Source organism: Aquarana catesbeiana, linkage group LG02 (assembly GCF_042186555.1).
Source record: "Aquarana catesbeiana isolate 2022-GZ linkage group LG02, ASM4218655v1, whole genome shotgun sequence".
NCBI lineage: Eukaryota > Metazoa > Chordata > Amphibia > Anura > Ranidae > Aquarana > Aquarana catesbeiana.
Window position 1 is genome coordinate 801,084,612 of NC_133325.1, and position 8,761 is coordinate 801,093,372.

The 8,761-nt window shown below is 40.8% G+C and overlaps 1 protein-coding gene across 1 annotated transcript in view; it reads left to right on the forward strand.

The window, feature by feature from the left end:
- Positions 1-218: 218 nt before the first annotated feature.
- The window catches only part of LOC141129483 (CD276 antigen-like), a 493,387-nt gene continuing 484,844 nt past the window's right edge, over positions 219-8,761 (forward strand). The window contains exon 1 of the mRNA XM_073617540.1: positions 219-237. The gene's annotated coding sequence lies outside the window, so the exon portion shown is untranslated. The remainder of the gene's footprint in view (positions 238-8,761) is intronic.

Genomic DNA, 8,761 nt, shown 5'->3' on the forward strand with positions numbered 1-8,761 from the left:
ATATATATGTACAATGAGAAAATAAAGTGTGAAAGACCAACAGAGACTCCAACACTTTATTGTGAACCCAGGTCACCTGATCTCTGGGGGAGTGTCAGCAGAGTGCTTTCCGGAATGTAGACAGTCATTTCTCAGAAGCAGCAGTCAGGAAAGTGAAAGTAAACTCCAGCTATAAATACTCAGAACAGTAACAGAGATTTCACATCACTGGGAGATACAGAGAGCTCAGCAGGCACAGTGAGTATCTCCAACTCATCTCATTTTATGTTACATTGTTTATATTTCTCTTTCTTGTGTTTTTTTTCTCCATCTTGCATTGTGTTATTACCACATTCTCTTGTAGCTCTGTCTTCTTTCATATTACCCAAAGTTTATAATATAAAAACACCCCGACCACCTAAATTATGGAGGTTTGATGCTCCTAAATTCAAAGGTGTGGGGCTTAAACTTCAGTTGGGGGGCTTTTCAAAAGAGGGGTGTGGCCTGATGGGACATACTAAAGGCAATGACAGAATGGAATGCCCATAGACTTTAACAGGGAGATGGAATGCCCATAGAGAATAATGGAAGTAAATGGAATGCCCATAGACCAGTTGTTCTCAACCTGGGGGTCTGGACCCCCTCGGGGGTCGGCTGACGATTTGCCAGGGGTCACCAAATCCTGGGCTGTTCCTGAAGCTCGCATCGCTCTCCCAGCTTTTTTGCGGCTGCCCAGCAGGCCTGTCCCTGGAGCTCAGGGCCGTCCACTCAGCCTCTTCCCAGATGTTCATTCAGTTCACGGCATGGCTGGGGGGCAGAGACTAGAGGTCAGCTGACTGGTGAGGAATGTGACGTGGGAGGGTTTCCTCCAGACCCTAGCTTCTGATTTCGGCATAGGTGTCACTGCTGGGAGACACCACAGAGCTGGAGACACAGTGAATCCGGAGACACAGTGAATCCAGAGACACAGTGAGTAACACTACCTGTGATTATAGTTGCCATTAAAAGTCCCCACTACAGTTCTCAGATCAGCAGATGACCTTCATCAAGAGCACCTAAGTTGGCTGATCAGAACTCCCCCCAGCACTGCCACTTATCCCAACTCCCCCTCCCCCCAAGGCGTAAGAGAAAGAATATAAATAGAGAATACATGGAAGGGAGAGGAAAAGAGGGAGAGAAAGAAAAATACGGCTTGAGAGAGGGATGGGAAAACAAACAAGAAATTAAGATAGAGAGAGATAAAAGGGAAAGACAGGAGAACAAAGAGAGAGAGAGTGATACATCCTAAAATGTACCATAAGGGGTTTTAATACTGTACGAGTGGAAGGGACTCAGGGAGCGCTAAATGTCCGTGGGTTGGGGGCGCAAATGACTTGCCTTGCCTTGGGTGCTGACAATCCATGCTACGAAAATAATTTTACTGTTAGGGGTCCCCACAACTTGGGAAATTTTATCAAGGGGTCACAGCACCAGAGGGTTGAGAACCACTGCCATAGACAATGATGGAAAAAAGTGTGTCCCTGTCTTTTCTGTCATTCCTTTTAGTATGTCCCTGTCTATGGGCATTCCTTTCTGTCATTCCTTTTAGTATGTCCCTGTCTATGGGCATTCCTTTCTGTCATTCCTTTTAGTATGTCCCTGTCTATGGGCATTCCTTTCTGTCATTCCTTTTAGTATGTCCCTGGCCTGATCAACTGTGCAGATTTTGGATGCAGCACAGGCAAAATACAGCAACACCTTGATGCTTCTTGCAAAGATGTCAGGAGTTGAAAAAGGAAAACTAAATACAAAAATAGGGATCTATTTTTAAAAAGGAAAAAAAAAAAAAAAAAAAAAAAGCATCCACTGAAACTGCATTTATTTGTTAATTCCCTCTAGTGTTCTCTAAACTTGTTACATTGTATATCTTGTTACAGACATATGCGTCATGTACACTGCTGCTGGTTAACAAATGTTTAGGAGCAGTTGAGCATTTTTTCTCACAGTGAGATCGTCCACAGCCACCCCTCTGTCCAAGTATACCACGTCCACAGCCACCCCTCTGTCCAAGTATACCACATCCACCCCTCTGTCCAAGTATACCGCGTCCACAGCCACCCCTCTGTCCAAGTATACCGCGTCCACAGCCACCCCTCTGTCCAAGTATACCACGTCCACAGCCACCCCTCTGTCCAAGTATACCACATCCACAGCCACCCCTCTGTCCAAGTGTACCATGTCCACAGCCACCCCTCTGTCCAAGTGTACCACGTCCACAGCCACCCCTCTGTCCAAGTATACCGCGTCCACAGCCACCCCTCTGTCCAAGTATACCGCGTCCACAGCCACCTCTCTGTCCAAGTATACCATGTCCACAGCCACCCCTCTGTCCAAGTATACCGCGTCCACAGCCACCTCTCTGTCCAAGTATACCATGTCCACAGCCACCCCTCTGTCCAAGGTTTTACTTAAAAAAAATCAGGTTTAACAACTTCTGTCTTTCATGAATCCATGCTGTCGTCTGTTGCTTAAAATATTTTTTTCCCGCAAGAACTCATCTATGTGGTCTTTTATAAAACTCTCCAGTACCTTCCCGACTATAGAAGTTACACCATCAGGTCTATAGTTACTTGGTAAAGACTTTGTTCCCTTTTTAAATATGGGCACCACATTGGCCCTACACCAATCCAGTGGTACCATTCCCATCATTAACGAGTCCCTAAAAAAGAGAAACAATGGCTTTGAAATTACAGAGCTCAATTATTTTAGGATCAGTGGATGGATGCCATCTGGTTCAGGTGCTTTATCCACCTTTATTCTGTCTAAATATTTCTGGACTTGATCACTTTTGAGCCATTGTGGATCATTTGGGGCTGTCACTACCATCCCCATTATGGACATGAGCCCCCCCCATGCTCCTTTATAGACACAGAGCTGAAGAAAGTATTTAATACATTTGCCTTCTCTTTGTCCTCAGTCACCCACTCTAGATTATTTTGTAAAGGGCCTACATGCTCAGACCTGACCTTTTTACCATTTGTGTGTATTTGAAGAATTTTTGGGGTTTTTTCCTACTATCTTTTGTTCGTTTTGAATTTTTGCATCCTTGATTTCCTTTTTACATATTCTTTTATATTCTTTGTAGTATTTAATTGATGATAGTGTTCCTGCATTTTAATATTTTTTAAAAGCTCTTTTTTTATTATTTATAGCCATTTTAACTTTGGCCGTGAGCCACATAGGTTTTATTTTTAGCCATTTAACCACTTCAATACCGGGCACTTATACACCTTGCTGCCCAGACCAATTTTCAGCTATCAGCGCTGTTGCAGTTTCAATGACAATTGCGCAGTCATGCTACATTGTACCCAAACAAAATTTTTATCGTTTTGTTCCCACAAATAGAGCTTTCTTTTGGTGGTATTTGATCACCTCTGCAGTTTTTATTTTTTGCTAAACAAATAAAAAAAGACTGAACATTTTGAAAAAAATAAAGAAAAATCCGCCATTGGAATCCATGCATCCGGTGACCCCGAAATGTACATTAGGGGGGCAGATGCATGGATGAGGGGGGGGGGGCGACACCTCTGCACCCCTAATAGGCAGATAACCACTGGCTATGGGACAGAAAGTGAAGGGAAATCTCCCCAAGTGAAATAAATCAGCTACTGCAGAGAGTGAACTGATATACAAACGCGGTGAAGACAGGACTCCATGGTTTGAAAGTTTATTGACCGGAAACCTTCAAAGATCACCTGAGGGAAACTACTGAGTTCCATCTTCGCAAAATTGTATCCATTCTGTATATCAGTTCACTCTCTGCAACATTGTATCCATTCTGTATATTAGTTCTCTCTCGGCAACATTGTATCTATTCTGTATATCAGTTCACTCTCTGCAACATCGTATCTATTCTTTATATTAGTTCACTCTCGGCAACATTGTATCCATTCTGTATATCAATTCACTCTCTGCAACATTGTATCAGTTCATTCTCTGCAGTAGATGACTCATTACGCTGTCAATGGATGAGACCAGGAAGCCCCCTAAGCGCCCGCCGCATTGCTCGGGACCCGGTGCACGTGCCCGGCAGCCGCGATGTCCGCCGGGCTACTCCCGTGATTGCCCATTAACTGAGCAGGACCGTGGATCTGTGTGTGTAAACACGTCCTGTCAGGTGAGAGGAGACCGATCTGTGTTCCCAGAACGGAGGAACACCAATCGGTCTCCTCCCCTTGTGAACACCAATCGGTCTCCTCCCCTTGTGAGTCCCCTCCCCCTACAGTTAGAATCACTCCCCTAGGAAACACATTTAACCCCTCGTGTCCCCCTAGTGGTCAACCCCTTCCCTGCCTGTCACATTTATATAGTAATCAGTGCAATTTTATAGCATTGATCGCTGAATAAATGTGAATGGTCCCAAAAATGTGTCAAAAGTGTCCGATGTGTCCACCATAATGTCGAGTCGTGAAAAAAAATTGTGATCGCCACTATTACTAGTTAAAAAAAAAAAATAAATACAATTTTCTAAAATGCCATAAATCTATCCCGTATTTTGTAGACGCTATAACTTTTGCGCAAACCAATCAACATACGCTTATTGCGTTTTTTTTTTACCAAAAATATGTAGAAGAATACGTATCGGCCTAAACTGAGGAAAAATTTTGTTTTTTTTAAAAAAAAAAATTGGGATATTTATTACAGCAAAAAGTAAAAGATATTGGGTTTTTTCAAAATTGTCGCTCTTTAATGGCCAATACCTTGCATATAATCCTTCACAATGGGCACATTTGATTTTTTTTTTTTCCTGTTCGGCTCTCATAGACTTCAATGGAGTTCGCCGTTCTGATTAGAACTTTTCCCTGTTTGGGAGTTCTGTTGCAAACTGAACAGAGGGGTGTTCGGCCCATCTCTAGTGAAGATATGATTTAACTCTTATGGTTAAATGTTCCTAAAGTATAACTAAAAACAAAACGTTTTTTTTAGTTTTGGATGGAGAGGAGAGGGATTGGAACCCCTGTCAGGTTTTTATCACGGTCTGTTCCTCTGTTAGGGAGATTCTCCCTCTCTGTTTGTCCTGTTTACTGTTATCACCAAAAGTGAATGAAAATCCCAAATTTTGGGGTGTCACCAGGACAGGAATAGAAATTCTCCAATGGGGACACTAGTTCTGGTGACATCCAGGGATTCCCTCACTTTACAGCGATTTTCTCACTTCCTGTTTTGGTTATGGAAAAGGAAGTGAAGAGAAATCTCCTCAAAGCCTGACAGAGGTTATAACCTACCCTTACTCTATCCAAAATGAAAAACAACAATGCATTTAATTCTGCTGTAAGTTAAGGGTGAATAGCCTCGCAAAGGGGAAATTCAGTTAGTAAAGTGAGAGACTGGCCTAACCAATTGAGCAGGTTTGGGATGCAGCACACCTCCTCGACTTTTCAGGCAAAAAAAAAAAAAGTAAAAATACAGACCAAATACATACCCAGGGGTTATCCAGCAAGTCTGCAGTGGTTTCCTTTATTTGCTAATTTCCTTGAGATTTCTCTAGAACTGTTAGATTGTATCTCTTGTTATAAATAAGTATCTATTTTCTATGCTCCTCAGCTCCATCTAGTGGTCATAATGCAGTATTTTACTGCTGCCCATAATGAAAGAATATTCCTTCTACATTGGATGGACTAAAGGAGTAGATCACGTTCACTTCCAAAATGAAATTGTTTTTTATCTTATTAAATGGGGTGAAACAAAATGAATATTCACTTTGCAATAAATATGCGAGGGAAAATAGCATGACTGATATGACATATATCCCTTGCAAGGAAGTTAATTAATTTTTCTACTGCTCACCTTCTATCCATTTTTTGGTTTCCAGGTTCACATCCTCTGATTCGATCCTAGGATCGGTGTGTGTCTGCATGTGTGTGTGAGAGCGGGAGGGTATGTGTGATCTAGATGTGGTGGCCACCTGTCTTTCATTTAGACGTTTAGTCTTATTTTAAATTATGTGTTGAAGTTTGGTGTTTTTTGATACTTTTTCACAATATTTCTGTGTTTAATAAAGTCTACTTGGATAAACAGCAAATGATACTTTGTATTTCACCGGTCTGTCCTCTCTGAAGAAATTCTCCGGGTTTTCCCATATTTTATATGCTAATTATTTAAATTTCAGAGGACAACCACCCCTAGAGGTCATTTTTTCATATATTTTACTGGATACCTCAGGCTGACGGTGAAATCTGATTTTTTGATTGGGCATGGCTAACTGTTAGCCTAAGTTTTTATAACCCCAGCAAATCCGTTTCTGATTGGATGAGTCCCGGGTCATTTTTCATTTTGTTTAAAACGCACAGTAAGGAGGTGACAGAACTCCTCCCAGCCACCTATCAAATGCAGACTGATTTTCAGAGGGGTGATAATGACAGCCGCAAAAAAAAAAAAGGCACAAAAATAAAAACCCGAAACAGTGCCAAAAAAAAATATGTATTTTTTCTTCTTATTTTTGAGTGTTTTTTTTTTTTTTTGCTTTTTGGAGTCTTTTTTTATATATACAAGGACAATGTGTTACATTCTTGCATACTGTCTGTTTAAACTTTTCAGATGACTATTTTTTATGCCTTTTTTTCCCCTATTGCGTATAAAAAAAAAAAAAAAGGCAAATCAGTAAAATCAAATTTACAGATCTCAGCGCCTCTCACTGACTGAAAAGCTGCCTGAAGTGAACGGCTCTGGTAGTCACACACAGGAGATTATATCTGCCCCGGGTCTGTATGGACTGGTTCTGTCTTTGTCTACAGATAAGTTCCTGATCCAACAATCATCATTGTAAGATCTGTGCAACACACAAGTCTGTATTCTGGTTTATCCCCTGTACACCCTGCACTGTGTAAAAATACAAGAAGAAGATACTTTGTGTATTTTTGGATAATCTTTAGTAAATATTTAGTATCAATGTGCTGATTATGGTAACTTTTATATGTTGCAGGTTATATTGGTAATAATGTGCATACATTTCCTGCCTGTGACTTCCTTGGGTAAGCAGAACTTTTAACTTCTTAAAGGACATTTCCAAATGTCTGGTAATGAATAGAAAACCAAAAATATATAGAGGACTTTTAGGGGAACTCTAACATGCATACAATGTACATCACAGTTAAAATGTCAACATTATAACTTATAAACCCATCACCCCTTCTGTTTTTAATATACAGTAAAACCTTGGTTTGAGAGAAACTTGGTTTGAGAGCGTTTTGCAAGACAAGCAACGTTTTTTAATAAATTTTGACTTGATATACAAGTAGCGTCACGTCACAACTGAGTATAAAAGAGAAGAGAGGCGCCTCTAAGTGCAGCAATATGGTTACATTTAATGAAGGTAAAACATTTAGAAACTCACATGGTTGATGAATAAAACAGGCACATCCAAGTATGCCGGCATCCGGGGTAAAGCTGTCCATATAGACCGTCCTCCGCACCACCATCAACGTCGTCCCTTCCACGCTGCGCTTCAGATCGCTCTACTGCAGGTTAGTCTTCCTGGTCACGATTGCAGACTGACAGCGGTGAGAGCCGGTGGTGAGGAGGACGGTCTATGTGGACAGCTTTACCCCGGATGCCTGTATACTTGGATGTGCCTCTTTTAATCATCAACCATGTGAGTTGCTAAATGTTGTACCTTCATTAAATGTAACCATATTGGTGCACTTAGAGGCGCCTCTCTTCTCTTCTCTTCTCTTCTCTTCTCTTCTCTTCTCTTCCATTTGTGGATGAACATTTTATGGGTACACAACCTGGTCACATTGCTATAATCCTTTTATATGGATTATAAACTGAAAGACTTATGAATAAATGGTTGTGGAAAGAATCAATTGAGTTTCCATTATTTCTTATGGGGAAATTCGATTTGATATACAAGTGCTTTGTATTACAAGTATGTTTCCGGGACGAATTATGCTCACAATCCAAGGTTTTACTGTATATCTATTAGATGGATCTCCTTATTACCGCTCTTGGAAAATAAGCCAATAGTCACTAGCTTACTTTGTTTCCTTCTGATGGAATTTTCTTATGCTTTCGATGTAATACTTTATTGGTTTATTCGTAGCTCTACTTGTTACATTTTTACTTTGTTATGTACTCTTCCTGTTCATACTTCTGTTCTGTACTCTTCCTGTTCATACTTTGTTATGTACTCTTCCTGTTCATACTTTTTTATGTACTCTTCCTGTTCATACTTTGTTATGTACTCTTCCTGTTCATACTTTGTTATGTACTGTTCCTGTTCATACTTTGTTATGTACTCTTCCTGTTCATACTTTGTTATGTACTCTTCCTGTTCCTACTTTGTTATGTACTCTTCCTGTTCATACTTTGTTATGTACTCTTCCTGTTCATACTTTGATATGTACTCATCCTGTTCATACTTTGTTATGTACTCGTCCTGTTCATACTTTGTTATGTACTCGTCCTGTTCCTACTTTGTTATGTACTCGTCCTGTTCATACTTTGTTATGCACTCTCTGCATGGCTACCCTATTTTTTTTCATCCGAAGTGCCTGCCATTATCCTAGGTGACTTTAACATTCCAATCAATGTTAATAATGCTACCACTTCTAAACTACTCAACCTAACCTCCTCTTTTAACCAAACACAATGGACACAAACCACCACTCACTCCAACGGGAACACTCTCGACCTTGTATTCTCCCATCGCTGCACTCCGTGCAATCTCTCCAACGCACCCTTTCCTCTCTCTGATCACAACCTTATCCGTTTCACACTCCCCTTGTCTCCTATATCCCATGCT